The sequence below is a fragment of the Meleagris gallopavo genome, chromosome 5 (genome assembly GCF_905368555.1).
Source record: "Meleagris gallopavo chromosome 5, MGAL_WU_HG_1.1, whole genome shotgun sequence".
NCBI classification, from domain to species: Eukaryota; Metazoa; Chordata; class Aves; order Galliformes; family Phasianidae; genus Meleagris; species Meleagris gallopavo.
Genome location: NC_139408.1, coordinates 2012460 through 2040314, shown reverse-complemented (window position 1 = coordinate 2040314; position 27855 = coordinate 2012460). Strand labels below are relative to the sequence as shown.

The 27855-nt window shown below is 35.5% G+C and overlaps 1 long non-coding RNA gene across 2 annotated transcripts in view; it reads right to left on the bottom strand.

Annotated features, from left to right (window-relative positions):
* LOC109367618 (uncharacterized) overlaps positions 1–27855 on the bottom strand; it is a 220139-nt gene that overhangs the window by 64964 nt on the left and 127320 nt on the right. Inside the window, exons 2-3 of one of the 2 annotated variants that reach the window (XR_014883334.1) lie at positions 15268–15387; positions 13512–13618 (exon numbers count right to left, since the gene is read on the bottom strand). This is a non-coding gene — a long non-coding RNA (uncharacterized LOC109367618). Of the gene's footprint in view, positions 1–13511; positions 13619–15267; positions 15853–27855 lie in introns of those variants that run through there. The other variant, XR_014883333.1, reaches the window with a different exon arrangement.

Here is a 27855-nt window from a genome sequence, read left to right as displayed (position 1 = left end):
GAAGCATTACATCAAGATGGTGGACAAAACAATTAGTTATATGCCAGTAATTGCAATCAAACAGAACAACATGTCCTTGCTTGAGTCACAGTTCTGCTTGTCGTCTCTCAGAACAATTACTGTTTTACCACCACAGGAATTAACACAGGAGCTTCGGGGTTATATGTGCTTAATTGAGCTGATATATAGCTTGTACTGTATTCTTCATGGTAAAGATAAAACAAATCTTTTCTGATGCATCCCTTTAATTGGCCATATAATAAAATACTTTAAAAAAAACTATCTACTGAAGTCATAAAATAACAGCAGGTAGGCTAAAGTTTGAATAAGGATGGAGATACTTCCAAATTTGGTTTTACATGATGATGCCTTTCTCTCATACCATTTGAATGTGGAGGAAATATTTATATGTGAACGATGATTCCCCAAAAAAACAGGTTTATCATGCAAACTATTGTAGTTAATTGCAGTGCTGTTCACAAAAGTAAAATAAATTACACAAATATAAATTACTATTTTCAAAATGGAAATACAGACATTTTTGATGAGTTTTTTTTTTTCAGATTAATTTACTACTAGTGTCAAAGTTTTTTGACAGTTAAGTTGCATGGAAAAATAAATGTGATGGTTACGATCAATTATGAAGGTTCTAGGAAACAGTAGCTCACAGAAAATAAAAAATTTTCCTTGCTGATGAAATGAACTGTTGGCATTTATAAAAAAAACTCTGTTCTTTACATGTAAAATGAAGCAGGGTTGGATAAGAATGATCTCAGCTTGAAAGTCTATTAACTTTTCATACTATAACTTATTTTTTTTCCCCCCATCCATGTAGTAGGGCTTAAACTGTACTTTCTATAAACTTTATTCACTGAAGTTATTTATTTTGACTCCTGCACTAACTACAAGTAGTCAATGTACATTTATGAAAACAATGAGGTTAATGCTTGCACCCACCACCTTAATGAGGTCAGACACACATTAATTATCCACTCTGAAGAGCATGGTCTTGGGATGACTTTAGTGATATTTGAAGGATGCCACGATATATATACTGAAAAATTAAGAAAAACCAGCCCATCGCTTTCCTTTGTCCCAGAATTGCAAGTGACTGTGATTGCTAACAGAACATTTATCATTTCTAAAATTCAAATGTGCTTTAAATACAACATAACACATAAAAAGTTATTGAAATTTTGAAAATTGAGACCCAGAGACTAGTGAATATTTTGTCTTAAAACTACTTGATACCATAGAGCATTTCTGCATTAATCTCTAGACATTTTAACTTCCTTATAGTAAACAACATAGAACAATAACCTATATTACCACCTTTAATGATCTATGGAATCTTTTTCTTCTACCAAAAAGAAAAAAGTCTTGACTTTTAATTTTGTGATTATCTAAATTATGATTGTGAATGGAATGCTGAACCATGTGATTTCAGAGCTTTGTAATTCAAGCAAAAGTTTGAAAGTAGAACGGTAAGACTTCAGAGAACTATGTTTTCATTTTCCTATTTTTAATTCTTATTTGAAAAGATCAGTCGTAACTAACAGTACAGCTTGAGAGCAAGATGTGCCTCTAAAACATTTTTGTAAATATAATGTGAGTTTTATATTCTTATATACAGCAATCTCATTAGCATCAAAATCTAGGATATAAGGTGAGAAATATTTCTATGTAAGTGGTGGGTTGACCCTAGCCAAACACCCACACAGTTGCTTACTCACTCTTCTCTCCTACAGGATGTGGAGAAAATAGAAGGAAGGCAAGAAAACTCATGGATAGAGATAATGACAGTTTAATAGGTGAAATATAAGCTGTGCACACAAGCAAAGCATAAAAAGGAATTTATTCACTGCCTCTTATTGGCAGGCAGATGTTTAACCGCTGCCTGGAAAGCAGAGTTTCAGCAGACACGGCTGTTACTTGGAAAGGCAAGCACTTCTGTTGCCTGAACTTTCATTTGCTGAGCACAAAGCCACATGGCATTGGCATATCCCTTTGACTGGTTTGGGTCAGCTGTCCTGGCTGTGTCTCCTCCCTGTTTTTTGCCTGTTCCCAGGCTACTCACCGATACAAGAGTAGGGAAAAGCCTTGATGCTGTAGAAGCTGAAATGCCAAATACCAAAACTATTTTAGCCAGAAATTCAAAGCACAGCACTGTACAAACTGCTGTGGAGAAAACTGACTCCATTAAAGGCAGACCTGGTACAACATATTCGTAATCATGCCTCTACCTGTTAACGTTCATTGTTGCTAATTTCTACTAAGCTTTTTCATTTTTCTTGCAGAATTTCTTGAAGGTTTTGCAGAAAGCTTTTTCCTTTTGCATTTCTTCTTTTTTATCAGAGCCCTTGCCTCCATCCAGCTCTCTACCCCCACCCTTACCCCGTGCTAAGTGACAAGTCCTTCTCTTCAAATAGTGGGTGAGGACATTTGTATAGCAATGCTTTATAACCTCCGTTCTCCCCGCAGAAAAAGGAGAAGGTTCTGAAGAGAAATCTTGAGCAACCAAGGGAAGGCACTAATCAGTTACAAGGACACAGAACACCAGGAGTTTGTTGGTGGTTGTTTCTACATGCAGTTGTTCAGATGGAAGTAGGAAACAACTGGCTGCACAGAAATTGACCGTACAAAATCTATTTCCTGAAGGCTTGAAGAGAAATACGCTTTTTTGTTATTAAGCAGACGTGTGAGTTTTCTTATTTAATTATTAAACTTGGACTTGTGATGTTTTGTTAAATAATTTCATAAATTAACACCATCACTAAGGAAGAAATTTCCACAGTACTTATGTGGTGCTGACAAATTTTGTAATTTTCGATGTCTCAAAAGGCTCCTAACAAGTATAAAATAATTTGTGATATGTTTCCAATCAGTTTTGAGGTAACTCCCAGATTTAGCTCTTTTGTTGGATTTCACCACTCATTTTAAATGAGATAAACATACATCTTCAAGGTGAAAACTAACTAGTCTGTGCTACTTCAAACCATAACAGAGTTCAAAATGAAACTCAAATTATGGCAAGCTCAAGTTGGCAAATAAATTTATGTATTTTTATACATTGGCTAAGAACAGCCCTGTGAATGGTAAAAAATATGCAGACTTGCTTTCTGTTTCAATTCTGAGAATGGGTGACAAGGTTTCAAAAAAAAAAAGTCATCAATTTTTTGGTACTCCATTTTCAGTTAGCATAAATTTTTAGATGGAAGGTATAGTTGCAATCTGGTATAGAACCCAAAGAAAAATTTGATCATGTCTCTTTACTAGACTTTTGTAAGACCTATCTTACTAGAGAAAGACATCCCTTCCTTCACAATTGTATCTTATTGATGTCATTGCTTTTTGGCAATACATACATTTGTGAACAGCTATTTTCAAGGAAAAAGCACAGGAAGAGTAAAATTAAATAAAAACTCTGATGAACACTCTGAGAGCTCACTAAGAATTGAAACCACTTCCATCTCATGCATCAGTTTCACAAAACAAGGTCAAATATCTCACTTTTTTTTTTAAATTTATTTTTGTTGCCAACAAAACAAAAATGCACAGACTGAAAATGTTCAACTTCCTTCCTTGATGGAAAAAAGGAATTATACTGCATATAATATTTAATGCAGTCACTAATTACTACCATTAAAAATAATGGGGATAGAAAAAAAAGTATGAACCTGAAAGAAAAAAGCAAAAACAAAAAAACAGAACAACACAATACAGAAGTTCAGTGGAGAAAAAATAAAAAATAAAAAACCAACAGTAAAGAAGAATGAGAAAAGTACACTGAATGAATTCTGTTCCACACGATAAGCTGATAGACTGACTAACTGGGATAACAGCAATTATGTTTATACTCCTACGTAAGTCTCAAAAACATAACATTCCCATACACATTTTGGCATATCTTATAATTCCCATATAAAGGATCAATAAAATTTTAATCTTATCACCAAGAATATTGATATTTTGTACCAAGAAATTTCCAGCTGGGAGTTTAAAATATGAATGAATAATAAGCAATGAGCAATAGCATTTCAATCATTCCTAAATTTCATTGATAGATTGTAGACTTCATGTCTTAGCTCTTAGTTATGCCTTTGGGCTCAAAAATTAGTCTGTAAAGTTGGATGAATTCAGAGCTAGATCCAAGTACATTCTGTATAGATGGGGAAAAGCAGAGAAAAGGAAAGGGGTTCTGTTTTGTTTAGTGAATTCCATGGTAATACCAAAAGCAGATCTAAGCAGATGATAAATGTTTTTGGCCAGGTTTCATTTACAGATGGCCACATATTGATTAATTCTTCAGTGCAGCGCTAGATGAACTATTTTGAAGAAATGATTTTAGGTATAACTCTAGTGAGTTTGGATCCAAGCTCAGCCCTGTGGATTCTGGCTATCACATTTTCACCCGGTTTAAGAATGCAAAGCTTCAACTCATTCATGCCAATGCTAACTTTGAAGTTAAAAAGCTCTTGTAAATTCTGGAAAAAGAAATACTAGTGCCATTTTCCATTCCTTTTTTACTTTGTTTTCAAACAGATTGTAAAAATAGAGTAAATACCTTAAATGCATTACAAATCAATCCACTTCCAACTTGACTATTTGTGTTTTGCTTATGAGAAACATGTTTTGCAATGGAAACATTACCTGAGGAAGAACAGAATTTCAGTCTCCAAAAACTTTTACAGAGCAGAACATAGAAACATAGCTATTATCTATGGAAATAAATGTTCTGACCATAAGGGAACTGCTGGAACATTACTGTTTCTAATAAAAAGGTTAAGTTTTAAGTGAGGTCAATCACTGCCTCATGGAAAGAGAACATGAAATGCATGAGAACCCTTAAAAAAGGTGAATTTGGTTCTGTTTGTCTGGATATACTGAGCCAGGTTAGCTTTTCCTGATCTTTCCAATTACTGCAGTAGATAGTGCAACGGTTATGTCCCAGTGCTGATTGCTCTTTATGTGAATGACCAAATTAAAATGATTCATTTTGCTCTTTGCTCACCATTTCTTATTGACATTCAATGAATTCATACGCTTTTACCAGCTACTGTGAAAGACAGGTGATGAAGAACGTATTTAAATTTTCTCCTCTCTAGGCTACTGGTTTATCCTGGGTAGATGGGACCACAGGCTACTGCTGATTTCATTTTTCTTGCATTTTCACATTCATGAAATCATTTAAATGGTAAAAATGAGAGAAAAGGAGGAAAATTCTTTTCACTATTATGTCACACGAAGCACAACAGGAACCACTGATTTCCTTATGTTTGTGACTGTATATGGAAAGGATGGAAAGGGTGGTAAAAGGGTGGTAGAAGAACAACACTGCTCGTATTCTGTCAAAGCCAGAATTGTTAGGACACTAGCATTTGTTTATAAGCTGCATTGCAGTGACATATATGCACATCACATCAAATTTCCATGATTTAAAAGAAACAAAACAAAAAATGGTAGGTATACATCAACTAAGAATTACATCTAAAAACTGAATGAGGACATTATTTTAATTAAACCACAGAAATAATATAATTTGGGATACTTGGAGCCTTCTGCAGAACCCTGTGGGAACTGTAGATGAGGAGCTCATGGTGCTCAAAAAATAAATTGTCAAAAACTATGTAAATGATAATTTGCCTCCTTTCTGTTCAAAAGCATGGGTAGAAAGTCAGTGCTACATTATCTCAAAAAGCAGTTGCTAACTTAGAGAAATTAAGAGGATTATGTAGTATCATTATTTTATAACACAGTTTGAGTCATATATCTCATTGCTATGCCTAATACAGCCAGAAGAAGGCAGAAGTTGAACATAATTTCTCTACCAAATTGTAGTAGAAACATTTATGACTACTTCACAAACGGGCTGTGAATAACAAATACATTGTATGGAGCTTTCTTAACACAAAGAATTATTTAAATTCTAAATTTCAGCCTTGAAAGAAAGCAAATGCTGCAAAATGGCCAAGACAGACAGAAGAAGGAAAAATCGTAACAGAGCATAAAGACACTTTGTCAAAGGAATGCCTATCATACTTCAGGACATGCATCTGCACAGATAAGCCATCTCTTTGGCCCTTGTACAGTGATACATCAGCTTATAAATGACATGATATTGCAGGTACAGAGGCTTTACCATGAGGAAAAGCTGGTGGAACCAATAGCCTGATTTGTATGTTAACTCTAAATTTTATATGAGGAGTGCTCTGAAAGTTGTACCTCCTATGTTATGACGTTGGCCCACAGCATCAGAGGTGGATGTTGCTGGTACAGCATTAGAGGTTGAACCTTCCATCAACACCCCATTATGTTTTGCTGCCATGTGACAGACGGCAGCAGAGAGGCAGTCTGACAGAATGGTGCCTGACATGGAAATGTGGATGAAGCAAAGGTGTGGCACTGAATCCCTTCATGCGGAAAAAAAATGGCAACACTTGCTGTGTTTTTACGGGGACCAAGCAACAGATGTGAGCACAGTGAGCAGTGGGTGGTGTGCTTCAGCAGTGGGGATAGCGATGGGAAATACAAGCCATGTGCCAGTTGGCCATGCAGATTTTTATGAGCAAGGCATGCAGGCTCTTGTTCATTACTGTTGAAAATGTAAAGCTAATGGTAGGAACCATGTTGAAAACAGTGGTCTGTAGCTGAGAATTTGCTCTGTCAAATAGTGTTATTGTGCTTCTGGTATCTGCTGTAGTTTCCACGGAAATTAACACAAGGCATTACTTTCAGAGTGGCCTACATGAGACTTATTTAACATGAGGTGGAAAAATCCAGTAATGGAATTGGATATACAGATACAGACTTCAGTTCCTACATTTGGTACTGAACTACTATATCAAGTCACTTAATCTTTATAAACTCACTTTATAAACTCTTCACAGACTAAAATGTTTAGGAACCTGATGCTATGACAGTACAAGAGAAAAACACAAGTGAGTCTTTAATTGCAAAGAAAAGATAGAGGGAGGGGAAACAAAATTCTTCGAAACTAGTTTTAAACTAGTTTCTAAAAGGACTTGAAGTGCTAATTCCCAGACTTGATTTCCAAATGCAGTTATCAGAAGATGGCTAAATGGGGTTGCACTGAATCACTTCAACATGGATGATCTCAAAGGAATTACCTATTTCGGGCAATTCTTGGCATTCAACAGAGAGCACTCTTGGTGTTAGTCTGAAGTCAATGTGATTGCTTGCAGGAGAGTAAGGGAAGCTGTGAGAGAAAACAAACTGTTAGCTGCTATTCCTGATCTGAAATTTGAAGGAGGTAAGAGAAAGGGAAGTATTAATTGTGCTGCTTTCAATCTGTATTTCATCAGTGCCTTTGGGTGACAGCTTTCAAATCTGACCTTGTCCCAGCTACCTGTGGCTGCTAAAGAAAAAGAATCTTCTCCCTTACTCCATGGTGTCCTGAATGACAACCTTTAAATAGCATTCTTCACTCTAGATGACACATCTCCACTTTTCACAGGAGAACTGATATCAGTAAAATATTAGCAGTCTAAAGATGGAGTGACTGTGCAGTACAGATTGTCAAACCCAATAGGCAATAGTATAATAAGCAAAACACACTGGGCTACAGTGAATTCTATATATCTGTAAGTCAGGTATGCAGATCACAAGATAAGGGTCTACAAATATCCTAGAAAAAAACAAAATAGCCTCCTTCCCTCTAGCTCTCCTTCTCTCTCCACATAAAACACGCAGACACACGCACAAAAAAAACCCAACAAACTGCAACCTTGAGCTGTAAATAGCTACAATATTTAACAAAGGTCTGTGGTTTGTCACATGCCTAGCTAGTTCAGTTTTCCTGGGAAGCTGTAATCTGCCCTCAGGATTCATTATATTATTTTAAAGTTAAAGCTCATTCGTCTTATTCCTCAACACCCCTTTCTGATTTACACGATAAGTACATTTCTCTTCTCTTGGATAATGCTTCATTATTTGCAGCTGACATTAGTCATTCTTCTTGGCGTTACTAAATCTCGTGACTAAGAGAACTCAGATTAGACTAAAAATAACAAAATACAACAGTAATTACTAACATCTATAGATTTTTCACTCACTGTTTTTGTGTGCACTGCAATTTGCTTTGCTTCAGCAAATCCAAATGTACTTGGGACCATTCTAGAATACTTACTTCCAATAAAAATGTTGGATTCCTGTAGTACATTGTAGTACCCAGGACAGTGAGCATCAACTGTACATATCATCAGTTTTATTTCAAAGAAAAATAAATAAAAGAAATACAAAAGCTTAATAGAAATACGATTTTGAAAAGAAATATGACTTTCTAGTAGAGACATTTGTGAATTTTTTTCTTATTTCATGAAAAGTACAATAATAATCAACCAAAGGTATTACACCTTCCATGAAATAAATGGGTGTATGTATTTATATGGAAAAGATTCCAATGGATTTAATATCCACTATTAGAAATCTATCCTTGAGATCTTCCCAAGGCTAATCATGTTTTTGACAGATTTGATTCCTTGCTATACAAGAAGGGTTACAATGCTAGAGTTACAAAGGGTTGCAACAATAGTGCAAATTTAAGGCAGCATTGTTGAATTAAAGCTACTAGATTAGCTTTCTGCTCAACATTAAGTCAATCAGGATTCAAGTTAAGTGTCAAGATTACCCAGAGACTTTGTGTTGTCGCAATTCAGTCCTGAACCAGTTGTATTCACTAATGCATCCTGACTAAAGACAAAAATTGAGAGCAGTGTAGGTATTATTGCTATTCCTGCTGTTCCATTACCATTTTCCATTACCTTGTCTTTAGAAGTACATAGGTATTTCTTGGTGAAATGCTTATTATAACGATCAATGTATTAATATAATTAATGACATACATTATATAATAACATAATTAATTATGCTCTTAGTGATCCTTATTCTAACGAAAGGTAGCTGAAATTAATATCTTAATAGAGATTCAGGCCTCATTCACAAAGTAAAAACACATAAACCCATACATTCTATAAAAGCAAAGATGGCGCCAACTCTAGAGAAACAAAGAAATATTAATTTTCTCAGCAAAACTAAACAGTGAGAAAAACGTGGCTGATCTAAGAGGCAGTACTCAAAGAAACTCACGTGCCAGCCACTTGCAATTTCATGTGTCGTCCACAATAAAAGAAAGAAGGGGAGGAGAAAAATGAACTAGCTTGCTGCATAGTACCCAGTAGCTGCTCCCAGGTGGGGGAGCTGAGGTCAAGAGCGCTGAGGTCAAGAGAACTGACGAAAGGCAAAGATGAAGACCCCAATGGATGCACTAAATGTAGGAGATTAATTATTGTCCTCATATTCTTTTTGCAGTAATTCAACCCCACCAAAGCAAATGTCAAGACAGTTGATGATAGGAGAGAAAACAAGAATTGCTGAGGGAGCATCTAAAATGCCTAGATCATAATCTTGCCACATTGTACTATTTTTCTTCCAAGTAAAGCAATGATTCAAAGAGAAAATGTGCACAGTTTATCTCGTAACATCTACACTTATAACATAACAAAGGATTTTCAAGTCCAACATCTAGAAGCAGTGACAAAAAAAATCTCATAGTAGTAAATATAGTAACCATTGTCAATTTTTTTTTTTTTTTTTTTACCTCCCATGATGTAATTTCCTGTCAAAGGTTTCTGTTATTAACTGCATTCAACTTGGTGAAAGGGGACTCTATGTCCTTTTTCTTTTTTTTATCTTTACATCTTCATTTAATTTCCTTTTTTTCTTTTTACTGACAGCTACTATTTCCTATTTCCCCTGATTTTAGTCCTTGCTATGAGGGCAGTCACAGCCTTTCATAAAAATCATGAATTATGTTTAATTAATAAAGACAACTAAATAGGATAGCAACTGATAAATGAAATCATCGCTGTTATTTACTTTAATAAGCCCCAAATAAACCATCTTTGAGGAGATCAAAAAATAACAATAAACCCGATTGAATAATAAGTCTATTTCTAGTCCTACTTTTCCCCATTTTGAATGTGCATGGTATTTAATCACCAGAGTGCCCGTTCAAGGCTGGACTCTCAATAGCTTGTACGCTGTACCTTTTTGTACTAAACTCCAAATTCAATTTTAAGTGTTATTTCCAAGAAAGTTACCAAAATTTGAGCGTGTACCGAATCTCATTGATCTGATTTTACAGTGGCATATCCTAATGCTGAAGATGTACTGGTGACAATTACTATCTTTCCAGCCATCATGAGATCACACAGACATTGCACATCATCCAACACAGGCTTTTGGAAAACAGAACATATCATACTCATGAAACAGTAGTAGCTGGAAATGATGCCACTCATGTATGCCAGAAGGTGACTTGAGGGAAGCCTATCCTACAATAATTTTTTATAACTAGCAAAAATCGTGGCTGAGATTCAATTGCAGGATTGTCTTAACTAGCATCTTCACAATGACAACGCAAATCCTCTCTCTCCCTTTTTCTTTTAGATTACATTTACATCTTGAGCAAAAAATTTCCAAATGCTTTAAAAAATTCGCATAGTATACAGAGTATGAATAGCATCACAAATTGGTGTTATGTTCTGTAACACCTCTCAGCCTCTGGTTTAAATTAAAAGTAGGGGCAAACACATCAGTTTCACCACCTGGTTATTATGACTCATTCCACAATGATTATTTCAATTTAGATAAAATCACTTTTTCATCCCTACAAAAAGACAAGATATTTAGTCCCTGTGCCATGCTTTTCACAGACTTTCTGCACCAATTATAATGAAATTATTTGACCATACAGACAATAAATGCAACAACTTAGAAGCTGAAGAGACACTATTTAAGCAGCACGAGGGACTTTTAAATAGTGTTAGATTTTTCTTTCTAAAATAACAGAAACCCAGCAAAGCAGTAGAGTGCACGTGCAATTGAGGTATCATAGAAAGTCATCAGAGCTCTTTCAAGACCCACGGAACTTAGTGATGTTATCTTCTTAACATCAATTTCAGAGCACTGATGTCTTCTCACATGCAAGAAAACGCTGTGAAATGGTCAACAATGATGTACAGGAAAAGTGAAATCAAATTTGATTTTATTCAGGTCATATGTTGGAGTAGTAAAGTGCAGCATATGATCATGTGAAATACTGATGCAAGAAAATTTAATTCAGTGCAAACATGAAAGCTAACGACTGCTGTTTTCATGAAGACATATCCTAAACAGACTGTAAGTGGCAACAAAACTCTCGTCCAGAAAGTTCCAGTACTTTGTCAGAAAAAACCAGTATCAAACACATCAAGTCAAATCCTAATTTTTTGGCAGTAAACAAATCTAAGGCAAGTCATTCACTCAGGTGATATATGTTGCAACTTCAGATACAGATATCAAATAAATACAATACTGCAAATGGCCTACCATTCCATAAAAATGAAATACTTGTTACTATGTCTATGCTACTACACCCCTGATAGTAGGTACACTATTACATGCAGTGTAATACATTCAGCTGGACTTTTACAACCTATGGCGCAAAGATTTCTTCAAACTAATGACTGTGTGTGACATGCTGATCTATTCAGTTTTCACCAAGAAGAAGGATCATAATAAAAGACTAGCAAAGCTAGCTTATAAGTAACCTGTAATACTAATACCTCTGCATATTGTTGGTTGCCTTGCCTGTGGCCTGTGGGTGTTGGAACTTGATGATCCTTGAGGTCCCTCACTCAAAGGAACACAGAGGAGGTAAAGAAGCAAATGGAAGTTACATCTTGAGTAGTATTTTTCCTGAATGAAATAGTGTTGAAAATCTACCTGAATTTTGTCTTGAAAAAATGGAGAGTACATACCGACTCCATTATCTAATCAATGTCTTTTCAGTGAGTGTATGCATATGCATGCATGTAGACCACATATGTTATTAAATAAAAAAGGACGTTCAGATTTAAGACCAACATAAACCTCATTAATTTCTCCCACCTCCAATCCTTTATGTTGCACCTGGCATTTTAGATGCATTAAGTTCATTTGGAATTGCCTTCTCCGCTGTTTGAAAGTCCTAATATTTGAATTTTTCCATCTAGATATCCTGAGCTTTGATAGAAATTTAGAAGTGGCATATGATTATAAGGAAAAAAAAAAGTTTAATACTTAGTTTCACAGCACAATTTTTCGAGCTGTTATCAAAGTAATATGTTGAATAGCAAAAGGGGAGTTATGTTATGTATCTAGAAACAAATACAGTAACATTGATTAAACCATATGCTATCAAATTAATTTTCAACTGCTTCATGCTGATTCCATTCAGTAGGTAAAGTTATTTAGTAATACTAACATTGGCATTTTACAATCACCTGTATAGCAAGACTAAAATTTTCTTAGTTCTATTGTTGACAATCACTTAAATAGGATGGGTAAATGAAAAATACTACTAAATGCTTTCAGGATCCAAAGAGTATAATTCTGACATGCTTACACATTTCGAGTAATATTTTATACATACTGTCATTGATTCCTACGAATGCCTTTGTAGATGAAAGCAACAAAGAAAGCAGAAATGGGCCATAACCTCTTGTCACATTGTACACTACTTTCCATAATATACAGTAACACAACAGATTTACAACAGCATTACTGAGAACAGAATTATCTGGGCTATTTGCCATCTGCATTTCAAGCTTAAATATGAAAGGTCAGTCATTAGGTGCCTGAAATAAACATGCTTTACTACTGAGGTAAACATTTCAATGAAGAACATCTGGCTGACTTTCATTCAGCACAATGACATTGTTTTTCTTTATTTATGGGTTGCATGTGCAACTGGTATACAAGCAATAGTGTCAAGCTTGCTTTTTAATTAAATCATATAACTCGTATCATTTTATATTATTTATACTGCGTTGCTGTATCTTCGTATACACTAAATCTAATTAGAATGCTTTTATCTAAGAAATTACACTTCCGCCATCAGCTTTATAACCATTAGAATTCACACTGTAATCTCATCGAGGGATTGTCATTCCTAAAGGATAATTCACAGACATGTACATGCACTGGCAATAAAAACATTCCATTGATCCTCCACAATTGTGGAAGGAGCTATATATAGCTAACATTATTGTGAGCATATGTTGTGCCTGCAGGAAGATCTGATTAGATGAGATGCTTGGAACAATTCCACGAAACAACAAATTGAGATAATGAGTGCACTGAATAACTAAAGCCTTGCAGACATTTATGGACATGCTTAAATTCATGCACACTGCTAATCCCATTTGAATCAGACTTTGCCTTTGCATAGACAACACAGATCCAGAGTTAGATGCTAGATATTCATATTTCATATCAGTAGAGTATCAGTGCACCCTGCAGTTGTGAAAAGTTTTATCTACTTACCAGCTCTCCGAGATGGAAAGTAATGCATTCGTTCTGAAGTCATAAACAAAAGGAGAACAGCTTTTTTTTTCTAAATAATTGCTAACAATTTGATTGTTTTTGCTACCTTGAAATAATCCCAGTAAGTATGCAATATAAATTCATACCTTGAATCCTTCAGTAAGTACTCTGCAATCTGCTTATGGAGTAAGTACTCTGCAATCTGCAATCCACAAGGAGATATTTCTCAACTCCTTTCTCAGATAAGGACTATCTGAAATGGAACAAATAAGCAGTGGGATGTTCCAAGCTACCATAAGCACGCTGAAGTGAAAGTATGCTCTTTTTTTTTTCCATAAATGATCAAGCATAGATACAGATTATCATTCAGTTGCCTCTAAGGTTTTATCTATGCTGACACTGAAGATATTGCAATTTCTGGAAACAAATTACAGTAAAACCTCTTCTTAATACAAAACATTATCTTTCCAAAATACAAGTTTCAGAGAATCACAGCATCACTAAGTTTGGAAGGACCACTAATATCACCTAGTCCAAACATTAACCCATGCCTGTGACTGCTCTAGACCACAACCCTCAGTATGACATCTACCTTTTTCTTGAAAACTACCCTTCTTGAAAACTTCTGGTTACTCTAGGCCCCCGGGCATCCTGTTGCAATCACTATTCTTTCAGAGAAGAAATTTTTCCTAGTATCTGACCTGGACACCCTTTGGCACAAGTTGAGGCCATTCCCTCTAGTCCAACTGCTAGTTATGTGAGAGAAGACGCTGACCCCCACCTCACCACAGCCTATATTGCACCCAAAGGATTGTATAAAGCACTAAAGCCTCCCCTGAGCCTCCTCTTCTCCAGACTGCACCATCCCACTTCCCTCAGCCACTCCTCATAAGACTTGTGCTCCAAGACCCTTCATAGCTTCATTGCTGTTCTCTGGACATGCTCCAGGGCCTTGATGGCTTTCTTGTAGTGAGGAGCCCAAAACTGAACATAACAGTCAAGGTGCACCCTCACCAGTCCTGAGTACAAGAACGATCATCTCCCTGCTCCTGCTGGCTGCACTATTCCTGGTGCAAGCCAGGATGCCGCTGGCCTCTTGGCTAGCTGAGCACACCGCAGGCTTGTGTTCAGCTGACTGTCAACCAGCACCCCCAGACCATTTTCTTCCATGCAGCTTTCCAGCCACCTTGCCCCAAGCCTGTATTAATGAATAGGATTTCTGCAACCAAAATTTTGCATCGCATCCTTGGTCTTGTTAAAACTCGTACAATTGGCCTCAGCCCATTGATCTAGCCTATCCAGATCCATCTGAGCCTTCCTACCCTCATTCAGATCGACACTTCCTCCCAGCTTGGTGCCTGCAAGCATACCGAGGGTACACTCAACTCCTTCATCCAGTCTGTCATTTTTGCAGGCTCAATATGAATCATTATTCTAACCTGGCAGTCAGGGCAAACCACATTAGGTACAGCCAGTCAAAAGGGGTGATTCTCCCACTATATTCAGCATGTGACCTTTTATTTTGTTTACAGTTCTGGGCTCCAAACTACAAAAAAGGGATGAAGGACCTCTGAAGTGCCCAGAGGAGGCACCAGAGCTGGTGACAGGGCTGGAAGCAGAAGCTGAGGGCTCGTAGAACAGGCTTCCTAGCGAGGTGGTTGGTGCCCTGTGCCTGTCAGTGTTAATGAGGCATTTGAATAATGCCCCTGAGAACATGCTTTAGCTTTTGGTTAGCCCTGAAGTAGGCAGGCAGCTAGACCCCAGTGGAACCACAGCTCTCCCAAAAAAATACTCTGACTTAGAATTTAAGTACATCAATAGGCAGTTCAAGAACAGAACTTCTAAATCGTCTGCAATGTTAATCTCATCACATGTTTCAAACTGTAAAAAAGAAAAACATACCTAACGGGAGATTCTGGGAGATGCATTCAGCCATAGATTTCAACTTCTTGACTTTCAGATGAAACGTGATCAAAAATTAAGTTGGGGAATGATTGCAGAAAATCTTTCCAAAATGTACAGCTGCAATAAAAAAGAAAAAAATATATATTAAAAAGTGAAATGATGATATGATGACAATATAATAGGTTCTATCATTATCTATTGTCCTGTTCCATTGTAAAGGCTTATACGGATTGGTCTGTGCAGTTCCAGTCACCACCTCTTTAAAAAAAAATACATTCTATGAAGAGATAATATCAGAGAACACTGATGAAAATGAGCAAAGGAGACATAGTAGAACAGCATAGGATGAGTGATGTAGAGAAAGTAAAATTAGAGTCCATTTTTTTATTTATATTTTATGACACAATGCAAAGGGAGCATCCAGTGAAAAGGAAAAGTGGAAAACTGAAATACCTGTAGAACTCCAAAATTAAAAAAAAAAAGAAAATATACAGTTACGTAAACATCCACAAATGCAATAATAAAATTGCAGGAAGTCATTAAGCTTCACATTTTAAGGTTTATATTCTAAATCATTTTAATCTACTGGAGATTCAATGTGACTTAATGTGGGTTACATTATTCCCCATCTGTTTTCAGAAGCAATACTGTAACTTCTTTTGAAGCATTTAGACCATCTATAACAAGACGAAGGAAACTGTTGGGATATATGTTATAGATATGACTATACTATAAGGTCTAGAATGCTTTCAGCTTGTTAGCAACTCCGCAGAACAGATAAAAATAGTTTAATTGGATGCATCCATGTTTTTCCACGGTTACTAAAAAAGGTATTAAAATATTCCATTATCCTAATTGAATTGTGCAAGTTGAAGTTGAAAAAAATTACTGGAGCATATAAGAAATACATTTGAGCATAAAAATATAGTCGTTGTAGAAAAACAGTTTCTGTATAAGAAAAAGAAAATAGCATTATCATCCACAGTGACACGGGAGTTACAAGTGGCTTCCTAGTTTTAAAACAGTGTTGCAATTCCTTCACCGAGATGCAAAAGACCACATGTAAATAAAACTTACTAGATTTTAGAATAGGAAAATAGTTTAGGCATAATACTGTATTTCAAAACGTATTTCTCTCTTGCGACTTGGTATTCCGAAAGCCTTTTTCAAAGCTCTAAACTCATTTTAAAGATGGGTGAAAATGAGTCACCTCAACTGATCTGGAAGAAAAACAAGTGACAGTTGCCTTGGGTTAACCAGCAGAACTGGTGCACATTCACTGATAGAAGAAGAGTCATCTGAAATGTTTACCTCAAAAGCTGTCTAAACCAGTCTAGCATTCCTGGAAATAGTCATGGGGATCACAGCAACAAACCAAGAGATCTTTCAATACATGAACTTGCTAACGACTGTTTTTTAAAGTAACAGCATTAAAAGCAGTTTATGATTTGCATTACGTACATTATCACAGAAATCTTAATTTCACAGCTTCTTAAACACGAAGACAAAATAACCAATAAACTAGCAACAGCAGAGAATCCCTTAACATGAGAAATTGTGCAGGCTCTGGCTAAGAGGGTGCTTTTATTTCATTCAGTATCTGCCAGACATACGGCTTTATCAAAGTATTACAATTTCTTCAGGCTTTGTCTGCAACAGAAAACCCAATGCAATATGGAAAAACGAATCAAGGACGTTCAATAACTGAATCAGAGCTCAGTTTCAATGTCACTACAAGAAACTATCAAATCATTTTTGCAGATGTCACCTTTACCACACTAAATACATTGAACTCAGTGCTAGACAGCAAATTGCTGTTCACCTTGCAGAAAAACATGCTGTAGCAAAGCTGCTTAGTTCAGAGAGGCACTCTGAACCTCCAGGTCTTTCCCAAAAGATATTAACCCAAACAAGGCACATCATTAAGTACAACAGGCATGCAATTATCTCCACTTTCAGCGCTGATTCAGGCACCACAAGTGTTTTTCTTAAAATAGCCACTGGTAGAACGGTGAGGTGTCTACACCTAGAGACAAACTCACTATAAAGCATAAGCCCAAATTTTGAAGGTGACATAAGGAATCTATTCAATCAAACTTATAAATCACAAAGTAATGCCTTCATTCAGCAGGTTCGGTGTGTCTTTTTTCTTGAAGACATTTACATCGTGAGCGAGGGTCAAAATTGTACCAACAGAGAAAATTTTATTTATGTTCGTTTTACTCTTTTAAACTTGAAAAATAAATGGTAGAACTAAGGACAGAAATGCTTGCTGAATAAACAGAATAAATGCAGTACGGGAAACATTTCATTTTCAGTTTCAGAATCTCAACCTAATGTTTGTCATTTTGGTCATACAAAGGCCACTGACTATTCAAGTAGGCTATATGATCCCTAGAGGACAACTTGCCCACACATTCTGCAAGAATATGTCCTGTGACTTGAAATTTTCTTTTATTAATCATCTGGATGTTTTTATAAAATGATTCAGTTTGTTTGTTTGTTTATTTATTAATACTGACTGAATTTTTTTATTACCAACTAATAGAAGAGGAAGTCTGAATCTCTTCTAATACTACAATCAAGTCTGGAAGTCCCCCCACTTTAAATTTCGTCTCTTATGTGCCTTTTGCAGCATTGTAGCTTTTTTTCAACAAGCAAAACTTGCCAGCACCACAGTTACCAAATAATCACTGTTATAAGTAGCATCATTGCCTCTTTGCTGATATATTTTCAGTTCCTATTTTCTACCTCTTTTTCTCAAATTGTTTATATATATATGTCAAGAAAAACAAGCAGTTTGGAGTACAGCTACAGGGTTGTCTAAGAATAATCAGAAAACTTGAGAGATGACAAAGATGATTAAAAGGAAATATACAGTTTTCATTTATAGGAAAGATTTTCTAAGAAATCTGTTTTAAACTTAAAAAAAAAAACTTAAATATATAGGAAAAATACTGAACTAAATTTGTAAAAATCTTTTATTCTTTTTTTTTCTTCTTTATTTTTCTGACCAGTATTGATAAGTAGTTCTGTTCAAGCAGACCTTCTCTCTGACAGAGGATGAGATAGAGATCCAAATTTTGAAATATCACCACCCCAAATTGATCTTTCAAACTGAAAGAGTGCCCAGTGCTGTACACAGCCAACAAACTATCACTGCTGGAGGAGGCTGGAAATTTGCCAGAAACCTAATAAATAGCCATGTCTGTACAAGGGAAAAGGAGACGGAGTTGTGGTTGTGGTACATACTCCGTGGTCTTTCAAAAAAAAAAAAAAAAAAAAAAAGGAAGAAAAAAATGATACTGGTGATAGCTACTTCTGTGGGATGGCAAAGGCCCACGTCTTTGCTTTTGGAGATATCTCAGACTGTTAGTAACTTCCTTTGTTTGACCATCACAACTAAGGTTTCATACTCTGTTGATTATGTTAATAACATTTTCTAAATACCTTCAGATTTTTTCTCTGGAAAATGTTGACTGGGTATTTACTTTAAAATCAATATCATGTTCTTATTATATCCATTTCATCAGAGCAAAAGGCTCTTAGCATTAATGAAATGACTAAATTGTCTGAATTACGATGTGTTTCTTTTAGTAGCTGTTTTTCAAGATCTGAATCATCCATTTCCATAAGGACAGATATTAGCCTAGTCTACCAGAGGATTTCCACCGACATTATGGAAAAACACGTGCGGATTTACGGCAGAAGAAGACACTTAGCATGAAGATTGCTCATTTGGGACAAGGTTAGTCTTAGCTTTAGTACTCTTGGGTTGTGGAACCAACTTCTTCTTAACCAGCAATGTTAGCCTATTGAAGCTTTTAAGATTTGAATGCTCCAGAGATATGAATTTCCTGAAATAAACAGAAAGAAATACAAGCAGAACTCCCCTTGGATGCCTATTTCCAGCCCAATTGAATGTCAGCTTTCATTTTTAAAAGTTACTTCCAGGAGGCAATATTAATAGAAATAACCTATCAATTGTCGACCAACCTTTCCCTGATCAAATCTTATGTTTATCGTATTCCTCGAGAGCTACAGAAATAACTATTTTTCCTCTGTTGCCTAATAAAATAGTTGTTTAAGGCCAGATTACTCCTGACTTTATGGAGACTTACTAAAGAAGAGGCACAGAGCAAAGGAAAACTGACAATCAGTCACAAGTTTTCGATTCTCCAGGACTGCCCCATAACCCAGTAGATTGAGATCAGGAAGAAAATTCCAATGGTAGAGAAAAGGACTGCAGGAGTTAGTCTTTTCCTCTCATATTCTGCTCTTTCAGAAGACTCATGCAGAACAGAAAGAAGAAAAAATCACTCTTTCTCCTGCTCTGTGGCTTCCTTCTAGGTTTCCTCACAAACTGTCCCAGGTCCATAACAGAGGGACTTAACAGCAGTGAAAGGCACTGACTCATCCTAGCAGCTTTGATTCAGAAAAACAAAACATAAAAATTAGAATACATACATTAAATTAATCTCTTGAACATATATGTGTGTAGAGTTCTGCCTTTTGGTGGATGTTTACACACAAATGCAACACAAACATGGACACAGGCAAACACATTTAAGAAAGAAAATCCTCAGACTTGCAAAGCTTTCTGACGAGCAATGAACCTGTGGCACTGGGCTCCAAATCATTCATTGCATTTAAATACCAGCCTCAACACATCCTTATATCTCAAAAATTTTCAAAGGCTGTGATAATGTTAAAAATCTAAGGCATTGTCTTTGCTTCTACTGTTTTCCTCCATTTCCACCATTGTTTAGCTGAGAAGCTAAAAAATAAAATTGATGATTACGTAATTCTCAATCAGGCTTGTCCTTTGATTTGTCAACCTAGTCAATATTCAAGGGGACTTCTCAAGTAATGTGATTCTGAGATGATTTGTTGAATTCTAGGCTTCTTGGTTGAACAGAATAAAGGCACGCATTCAATGCCATCAATAATAATTACCAGTGAGTATAATTATACATGTACAAATTCTATAATTATTACAAATTTGTGAATAGAAAAATCCTTATGCAGTTTTTTTGACTATACAAATCAGAAACTATAGTGTAGGAAAGGAATAAATTAACTCAGGTGGCTTTTGCTAATATTTTTGTGTTTTACTGCAGCACACAGAATCTCTAACCATGCTAAAACATACGAACTTTTACAATTCCTTTTATTACATCATCCAGATGTTACTCTGACCTATTTTAAATGTTTTACATTAAATATTTGTCCCTATTTTAGATAGTAAAAAGGACAAGTTATTTTCTGAAGAAATAGTATTTACCGTGTATGTGGGTGGTTGTTTTTATTCCACAATGTATTCCACAGTTAAGAGATATTCAGTTTTCCAGCCCTGTGGAATACAGCATAGAGATTTACATCTCTTCAGAGCTGACAGTAACTGTCAAGAGCAGCGATGCCTAGTTGACAGTGACAGCTGACAAAGGTCATTCCTGAGTTAAAGATGAATAAAATGTTCTAAAATATTAATGCGGAAACAGCTTTAAGGAGAAAAGCATATTTGAAGAACTGATGTCTCACTTAGCAAAAGTTGTCACTAAAATTTCTATCTATTGGGTAACAACCAAAGCAATTTCCTAAAAGAAAAACAATTACAGCAAATATAATGTGTGAATAGAAGTAATCCAGTATCTAAAGCTAAAGAAAAAGCAGTTTTAATGCACGCCAAGATCTGAAATTAGTAAGTCTTGGCAAACTGTGACCAGAACAAACTAAAAATAAGCATCCAAAACACTACCACATCAAAATCAGTTATTTCTTTTATTTTTATCAGCATTTCTGCATATTCATCAAAATGACTGCTCAAGCATGACTTCCCTGAGGGATTAAGCTATGCTTGATGATTCAGAAAATACATGAATCTGTGTATATACTGAAGCACCAACTAATTTCTTGTACTTAGATTTACATTCTCGTTTGCTGGATTACAAGTTTTCAACAGCTCTTAAAATGAGGGATAATAGTAATCTTCAGAGAACTTGAAAAACAAACAAAAACTTATAATAAACATTTCCCTTGTTCCCACTTAAATCAAGATTCCTGGCAGAGTATTCTTAAACAGCCAACACGCTCTCCTGATTCTAGTGAAATATCAAGCCAAATATAAGAAAATACTTATTTCAATGATAGAAATAACACAATATTGTTGCACACTGTAATTACATTAAAAATGCCCTTTGTAGTCTGTTCTCACAAATTACTTAAAGATCTCTTAAAAATGAATTTATAAGGCAAAATTACAGTTGAATTGTAGTTGACTGCATAACAGAGAAAGGTCGATTCAGGAGACATTTCTAGTGCATACTGTTATATAGCATGCTGTAAATATCTCAACCACTGCTACAGCTCAAAAGTAAAAACACAATAAAAAATATGAACATGGTCAGATTTCAGCCCTTCTGAGAAGGAACTGACACATTTTGACTGTCGTCAACCTCTCTCTTATTCTTTCCTGAATAAAAAGACTGAACAAAGTTTAATCTACTACAAGTCCAATTTTCTGGAAGTTTAGCTTTTTAATAACTATTTCCAAAATCCCTTTGAATATTTTGCCCTCATTTTTGATGTCTGGAATTGGAAGCAGAATTCTGGTAACATTCTTGTCACCGCAGGGATCATACAGGTGAAGCCTTGCCTCCCTGTTTCTAAAAGATTTTCCCCTGATCACTTAAGGATTACGGTTTCTTTTTTTAGTACAACTCTGCAAAACATGTTCTGATAGATCCTGACAGCTTCATTCTGATCTTCATTTCCATGAATGGAAGGCATCCAAAACCAAATTATGCATCAGACAAAATGCATTAGAGATTTTTTTCTTGGTGCTACAGATGCCTAATATAGGTCATTTTATTCTACTGCATTCACAATCTCAATCTAGCAAAGGATTATTTAATCTTGTGTTGCTTAGAGATCATGCAAAAAGGAAAATGAAACAGCCTTAAAATTTGCTCCCATAAATAAAAAAAAAGGCAATTGTACACCCTGACTGGTGTCTCTACCTCCAAAATGAATAAACCAAAAAATTATGATAGAAAACCACCTTGGACATGAAAATTTGAAGGGAAAAGTCCACTATCTCTTTTGTAAGTTCAGTCATAAATCATGCTTTGTTAGCGTCAATGCCTGAAACTAAGTCCTACACCAAGGGTTGTTTCACAAACTTCAGCTGTATTCTTTTCAACACAGTGAGAAACTTCCTTCTTGTTTCCCATTGCCATCATAATTATTCCTGTACCATTACTGAAACTTTCTAGAGAAGCAAAGTTTCTCTAGAAAATACCTATATGTTCAAATTCTTGTGTATGATGGGTTCCTACTACATGAAAGGCAAACTTCCACAAGTCAAGCGGGGATGATGATACTGATTTATTTCCTTCTTTCAGAGGCCTTGGAGAACATTTATTTAAGAAATACCATGTACTGGGGTTCCATAACAATGTTTTTCATATCGTAGGAAAATTTATGTCAATTTAACAACAAGCAAATCAACCATATGCAACTGCAGTGTACTCAACTAGCCAGATCCAACCTCAGACAATATTTTAATTCTCACTTAAAAAGTACGTGAAGCTGAACTTTTACATGTCATGCCCTAAGGTATGTCTTTTATTACTCACATTGCTGTTCTTCTGAATTTATGCCTGCTATTTCTCATAGAGATCAGACATTTCAGTCCAATGCATTTTTCTTGTGTGAGGTGTTTTGAACCACACATATTTTATAATACAAAGCAAGTAACACTGCAAACACTGCACATTACATATTTTCCATTCCTTGCACACTGCCTTAAAGAGTCACAGGTTTTTTTATTCCAGCTATACATTTAAGATTTAGCATAGCAGGTAGGATGTATAGCTCTGATAATATTCAGTGTTTGCTTTTAGAAATATTTAATGTCACACGTTTGCTGCAAGTTCCAGAATTCCTGGTTCAGATATTTCTTACTAAATTAAAACTAGGTTAACAGAAGGTAACATGCAGTTGGTGTCAGAAGAATGACGTGTTCAAAGAAAAGAAAAAAGTAATGGTTTTGCCTAGTCTAGCCTTTTCTTAAAGTGACAAACTATTTGTTTCTTCTAGGAGGTATATAAACATGTTGCATACACGTCATCTAAAACTCAGAGTGCATTGTTAGAAATGCTCCATATATGATCATAGCAAAGACATTTATGTTAAATTTGGACTTTCAAAAACTTGTTCCAAATTTCTAGACATTTCATAACCACAACAATCTTGCAACTGAGGCCTATCTCTAGCCCAGATGTAAAACATGCCCTTACTATCGTGTTAGTGTCTTTGATTAAGAGGATTGTAAGCAAAGTAACGAAAGAACCTGTTCCATATTCAGTCATTTAGTTGAGAAAAAAAACATTCACAGAAACTGATACAGTAGAGCAGCAGCTGCTTCGTTTTGCTTCTTAGAAATAACACATGGCAATGATTTTACAAGTAATGGTTGCAGATGTTTAGCTTGTTGTGAACTAGTGCCCTATTTAATATTTCCCAAACAAGAGCTTACTTAAGCATTAACTGATACTGTAAAAATAATAATAATAATAATAATTGAGTCATACCTCACACCTACAGTAAATGCGCCTGTATGAAAAAAGCGTAACCAAACACATTTTTGGGGGCAATAGGTTTCTTTAGGAAGACAGAATAAGGTGTAGATATAGTCTCCATGTTGCTTGGACCAGGTTAAAAGCAGTAGCATTGCTCACTTATTTACATGAAAAGGCAGAGGGAGAGGGAGAACAAAACCTCGAAGGAAAACTTGTTTAATTCAGTACTACTCTTGAGACACAGAACTCATTTCCAGGATATGGCTTCGAGTAAGTGAATGCAAAGACACTGCATGATGTTATTTGTGGAAACAATCCCTTGTGCTATATATTGACGTGAACTATTTCCAGTTAAATCACATTATGACTGACTGCAATGCTGAGAATACATGGGACTTCATAGAACACAGTTTTCTTCAAAACATTCTGCTATCTAACATTGGCTGTCCATTCAGGGAGAGGCTGCCCTAGGAACCACTTGCACTTTTAGGGCAAATACAAAAAAAATCCATTCCTTCTGCAATTAAGAGTGCAGCAAGACCTTCCTATAGCAATCCTTATGCGTAATTGGTCTCAACCAGCATGACAGATTTGATACATTTTACTCCTGGATTAAGAATTCTGCATTCTTTATGCTTTGTTGTTCGTACTGCAAACCAAGTTCATGCCAAAATTCATGACGGGATCTGTGTTTAATGCTTAGTGCATTATGAAAAAGAAAAAAAAATATTTTAAAACTATTACTTGTTTAAACATCTTAAATGGTTTTAAGATAATGTGCTGTCCTTCGCAGGTAGGAATATTTCATATTTCTCTTCAATTGTAGTAAGTATCAAGGGTACTAAGATTAATATCCGTATAGGAAAATACAGAGCATTTCCATTTGAATAAAGCTGGGCATTAGCAAATACAGTCCTCACCCTGAAAATGAGGCTGACAAGGGATTATAGTTTGCTATTCCAAGAGAAGAATCAAATAGTAACTCTATGCTACATATTTCTAATTATAATCAACTATAAGGGCCTACTCATGCAAACATCCTCTCAATGAAGCAATTGTGTAAACAAGGATTTTTCTTATTATCAACCCAAATGCACTTTTAGTAGTGGGTATTACTAAGCTCCAGAACACAGACATTGCTTGATAAATACATAAAACATTTTCTAAAAATAATTCCATGTCAATCAGCGACCCATGGGACGTTTATTTCGATTCTGAATGCATCAATGTCGTTCTTAGTCACCTGACCACGATGACTGAATCTGTCCTCCTGGCCACTCACCCTTGTCTGCTAGCACCACATGTTGCCTTGCTTCTACTACTCGTTCCTGTTCTTGTAGGATGTGCACTGGACCTCTAACGTCACAAAGAATCCTACTTTAGTGATTACTATGAATAAACGTCTCTGTCATGGGTTACTTGGGAGCACTGCATTCATTCATTATTGAAATTTTGAATACATGAGAATAATATAATCTCATCTATCCCGTGTCTGGATTAACACAGTTCTTAAAAAAAAAAAAAAAGGAATAAAAAAGATTGAAAAAAAACTGCCATCTGATGAAATGAAAGGATTATTCTATATGTAGTCATAATAACATATTTGCTTTTCCTAAATTAGACTCTTAACATGGGGCACAATTTTACTTCCCTAAATATTTCTTAGAATCAGTACATTGTTAAAATACTTTAGGATAAAAAAGCATATAGAAAAAAAAGGACACAAACAGTAGTCAAGTCTAAACTGAGCAAATATTAACAAATGCTTTGGCAGATATCCCCTCAGTTTCATTACAGAATGAGTCATGTTTAACTATCCTTCTGGATTACAAATGAAGAGTTCCTTAAAAGATTTATGTAATTTGAATATATTATGTCTATGTATATCTAACAATCTTACCAATATGATTTTTCAGTATACAGCTGCTGATAATACACGCTATTTACAAAAGTAGAACAACAGTCATTTGGATTCCTGACACAAAGGAGATGTGTTATTACTATGAATAATAATAATAAGTGCTTTCCTTTTTTGAATGGAACAACAAATCAGATTATTTTAGATAATACTCTGAAACCAAGAAAAAATTGCATTATTGTATTAAAACCTGAAATGAAAGGCTCTGAACAGCTATCAGAACCTTTCTGATATAAAGGAGCTGTAGTCAGTTATTTTATGTTTGCAGTCTTTCTTTCCAGGAACCTGTGGACTATTTATTGAAGGGATCCACAAAAAAACGTAATTATAAAAAGCAAACACGTTGGATGTGCATCTAAATCTTCCCCTAGGAAAGTTTTTGTGAGCATTTAAAAGCAGAGGGTGGAACCCATCAGTATTATAGCCTTACCTCAGATGAAACAATTTTTACAAAAAAGCAGTTTGAGAAGCAATGAAAAAATATTCAAAAATGCAGATTCTCTCCTCTCAAATGAAAACCAATGGAGTACTTCTCTAAACAGGTTAAGAATGGTACGGAGATAGAGTCTTTCTGGCTGTGTGCTAGGGATTATAAAAAGCAGCCTTGCTTCAGTGCTGGTAAGGAACAGTCCTGATACGAATCATGTAGGTCTCTAAAGAAAAAACTGACTGTTAAGTTCCAACATAAAGCATAGGCAATAGCCACTCTGAAGAGAATGCAACATTATGCAGAGTAGAGGACGAGAAATACTGCTTATATGTGAGCTCAAGTATAATTTGTCTTCCTATTTTAATCTTCAGTACTTGTGGATATTAGAAACAAAACAACACAGTAAGCCTACTCCTACCAAACGTACACAACTAATACTTAGACACTGCAGAGCCATATGTAAGTCACTAAAAGTGAAGCTGTTGGTTCATATCAGACAGACACATCCCTCTTATATGCACTGGTATAATTTTTTTGCCACATAACAGGAAACATGGGTTAGACGAGCAACTTCTCATCCCGCTATATTGTGCAAGCTTGTACCTACAGCACATTTTTCTACTTTTCTCCCAAAGAAGTTTCATAATTTCTTCATGTCCTAAAATTCCACTGAATGAATTACAGTGCTAATCATGTGTACTTGAATGGGAGGATGTGTATCCACTGAAAACACTGCATCCATTCAGCTCTGACCATATACGTCTCCAGGAAGAGTGAAGATTAACGAGTTCCATTTTTAGAAGAGGTATTAATCAATTGGGATTTTCTGCTTTCAGTTTTAATGAGGTAGCATTCTATCTTTATACTTTCATTTCCATCTTATGAATTAATCATAAAGGGTTATCAATACAAATGCTCTCAATGTTTTTCTAGTTTAGATATCATTACAATATCCATCACTAAGGTCAGTTAACAAGAAATTACCTCTGCATTTTTTCTGCATTGTTTCTAGTAGCTTACCAAAATTTAGAATTTTAAGGAATGGATTTTACACTGTTATGCAAAATTGTGCTCTGTTAACATGTTGTTAGCAATACAGCACCGAAGCCATCAGTTCATACCTATGGTGGTTTTCAGAGTTCTCCCTTTTGCATTATTTTTAAGATGTGGTAAGCATTGTAACTGCAGTTACATTATGAACTTAAAATATTTATATAAATTCAGTAAACTATGTAGTAACTATAATTGTTTTCTTTATAGGATTTCAAATTGGGAGCTCTCAGAAGAAATGGGCACTGAAATACTCCACTGGTTGTATGATAAAATATTCCAAGTAACTTTTCAGTCACAGACTGTGTTTGAAGAGGTCTGCAAGAATCGGGCACACTGCAACACATTTCTCAGTTCTTCAGATGACCTAAAGTCTATGCTTGGAATACATGAATGCTTCCTTTTCTAAGAACACTTTGGATTTAAAGAAGCCCTGCACATTAAGCACGGAGAAATTTCTGCATTCTCAATGGGCAGAGGATAACCCAGCAATGAATTCCAATTTACATGTCAAAGAAGTGTTTGCAAGCTTCACCCCCACTACAAAATAAACACATAGTGACCGACTGTCTACTCTATTAGCTACAGAACAGAAGGCAAAGGAT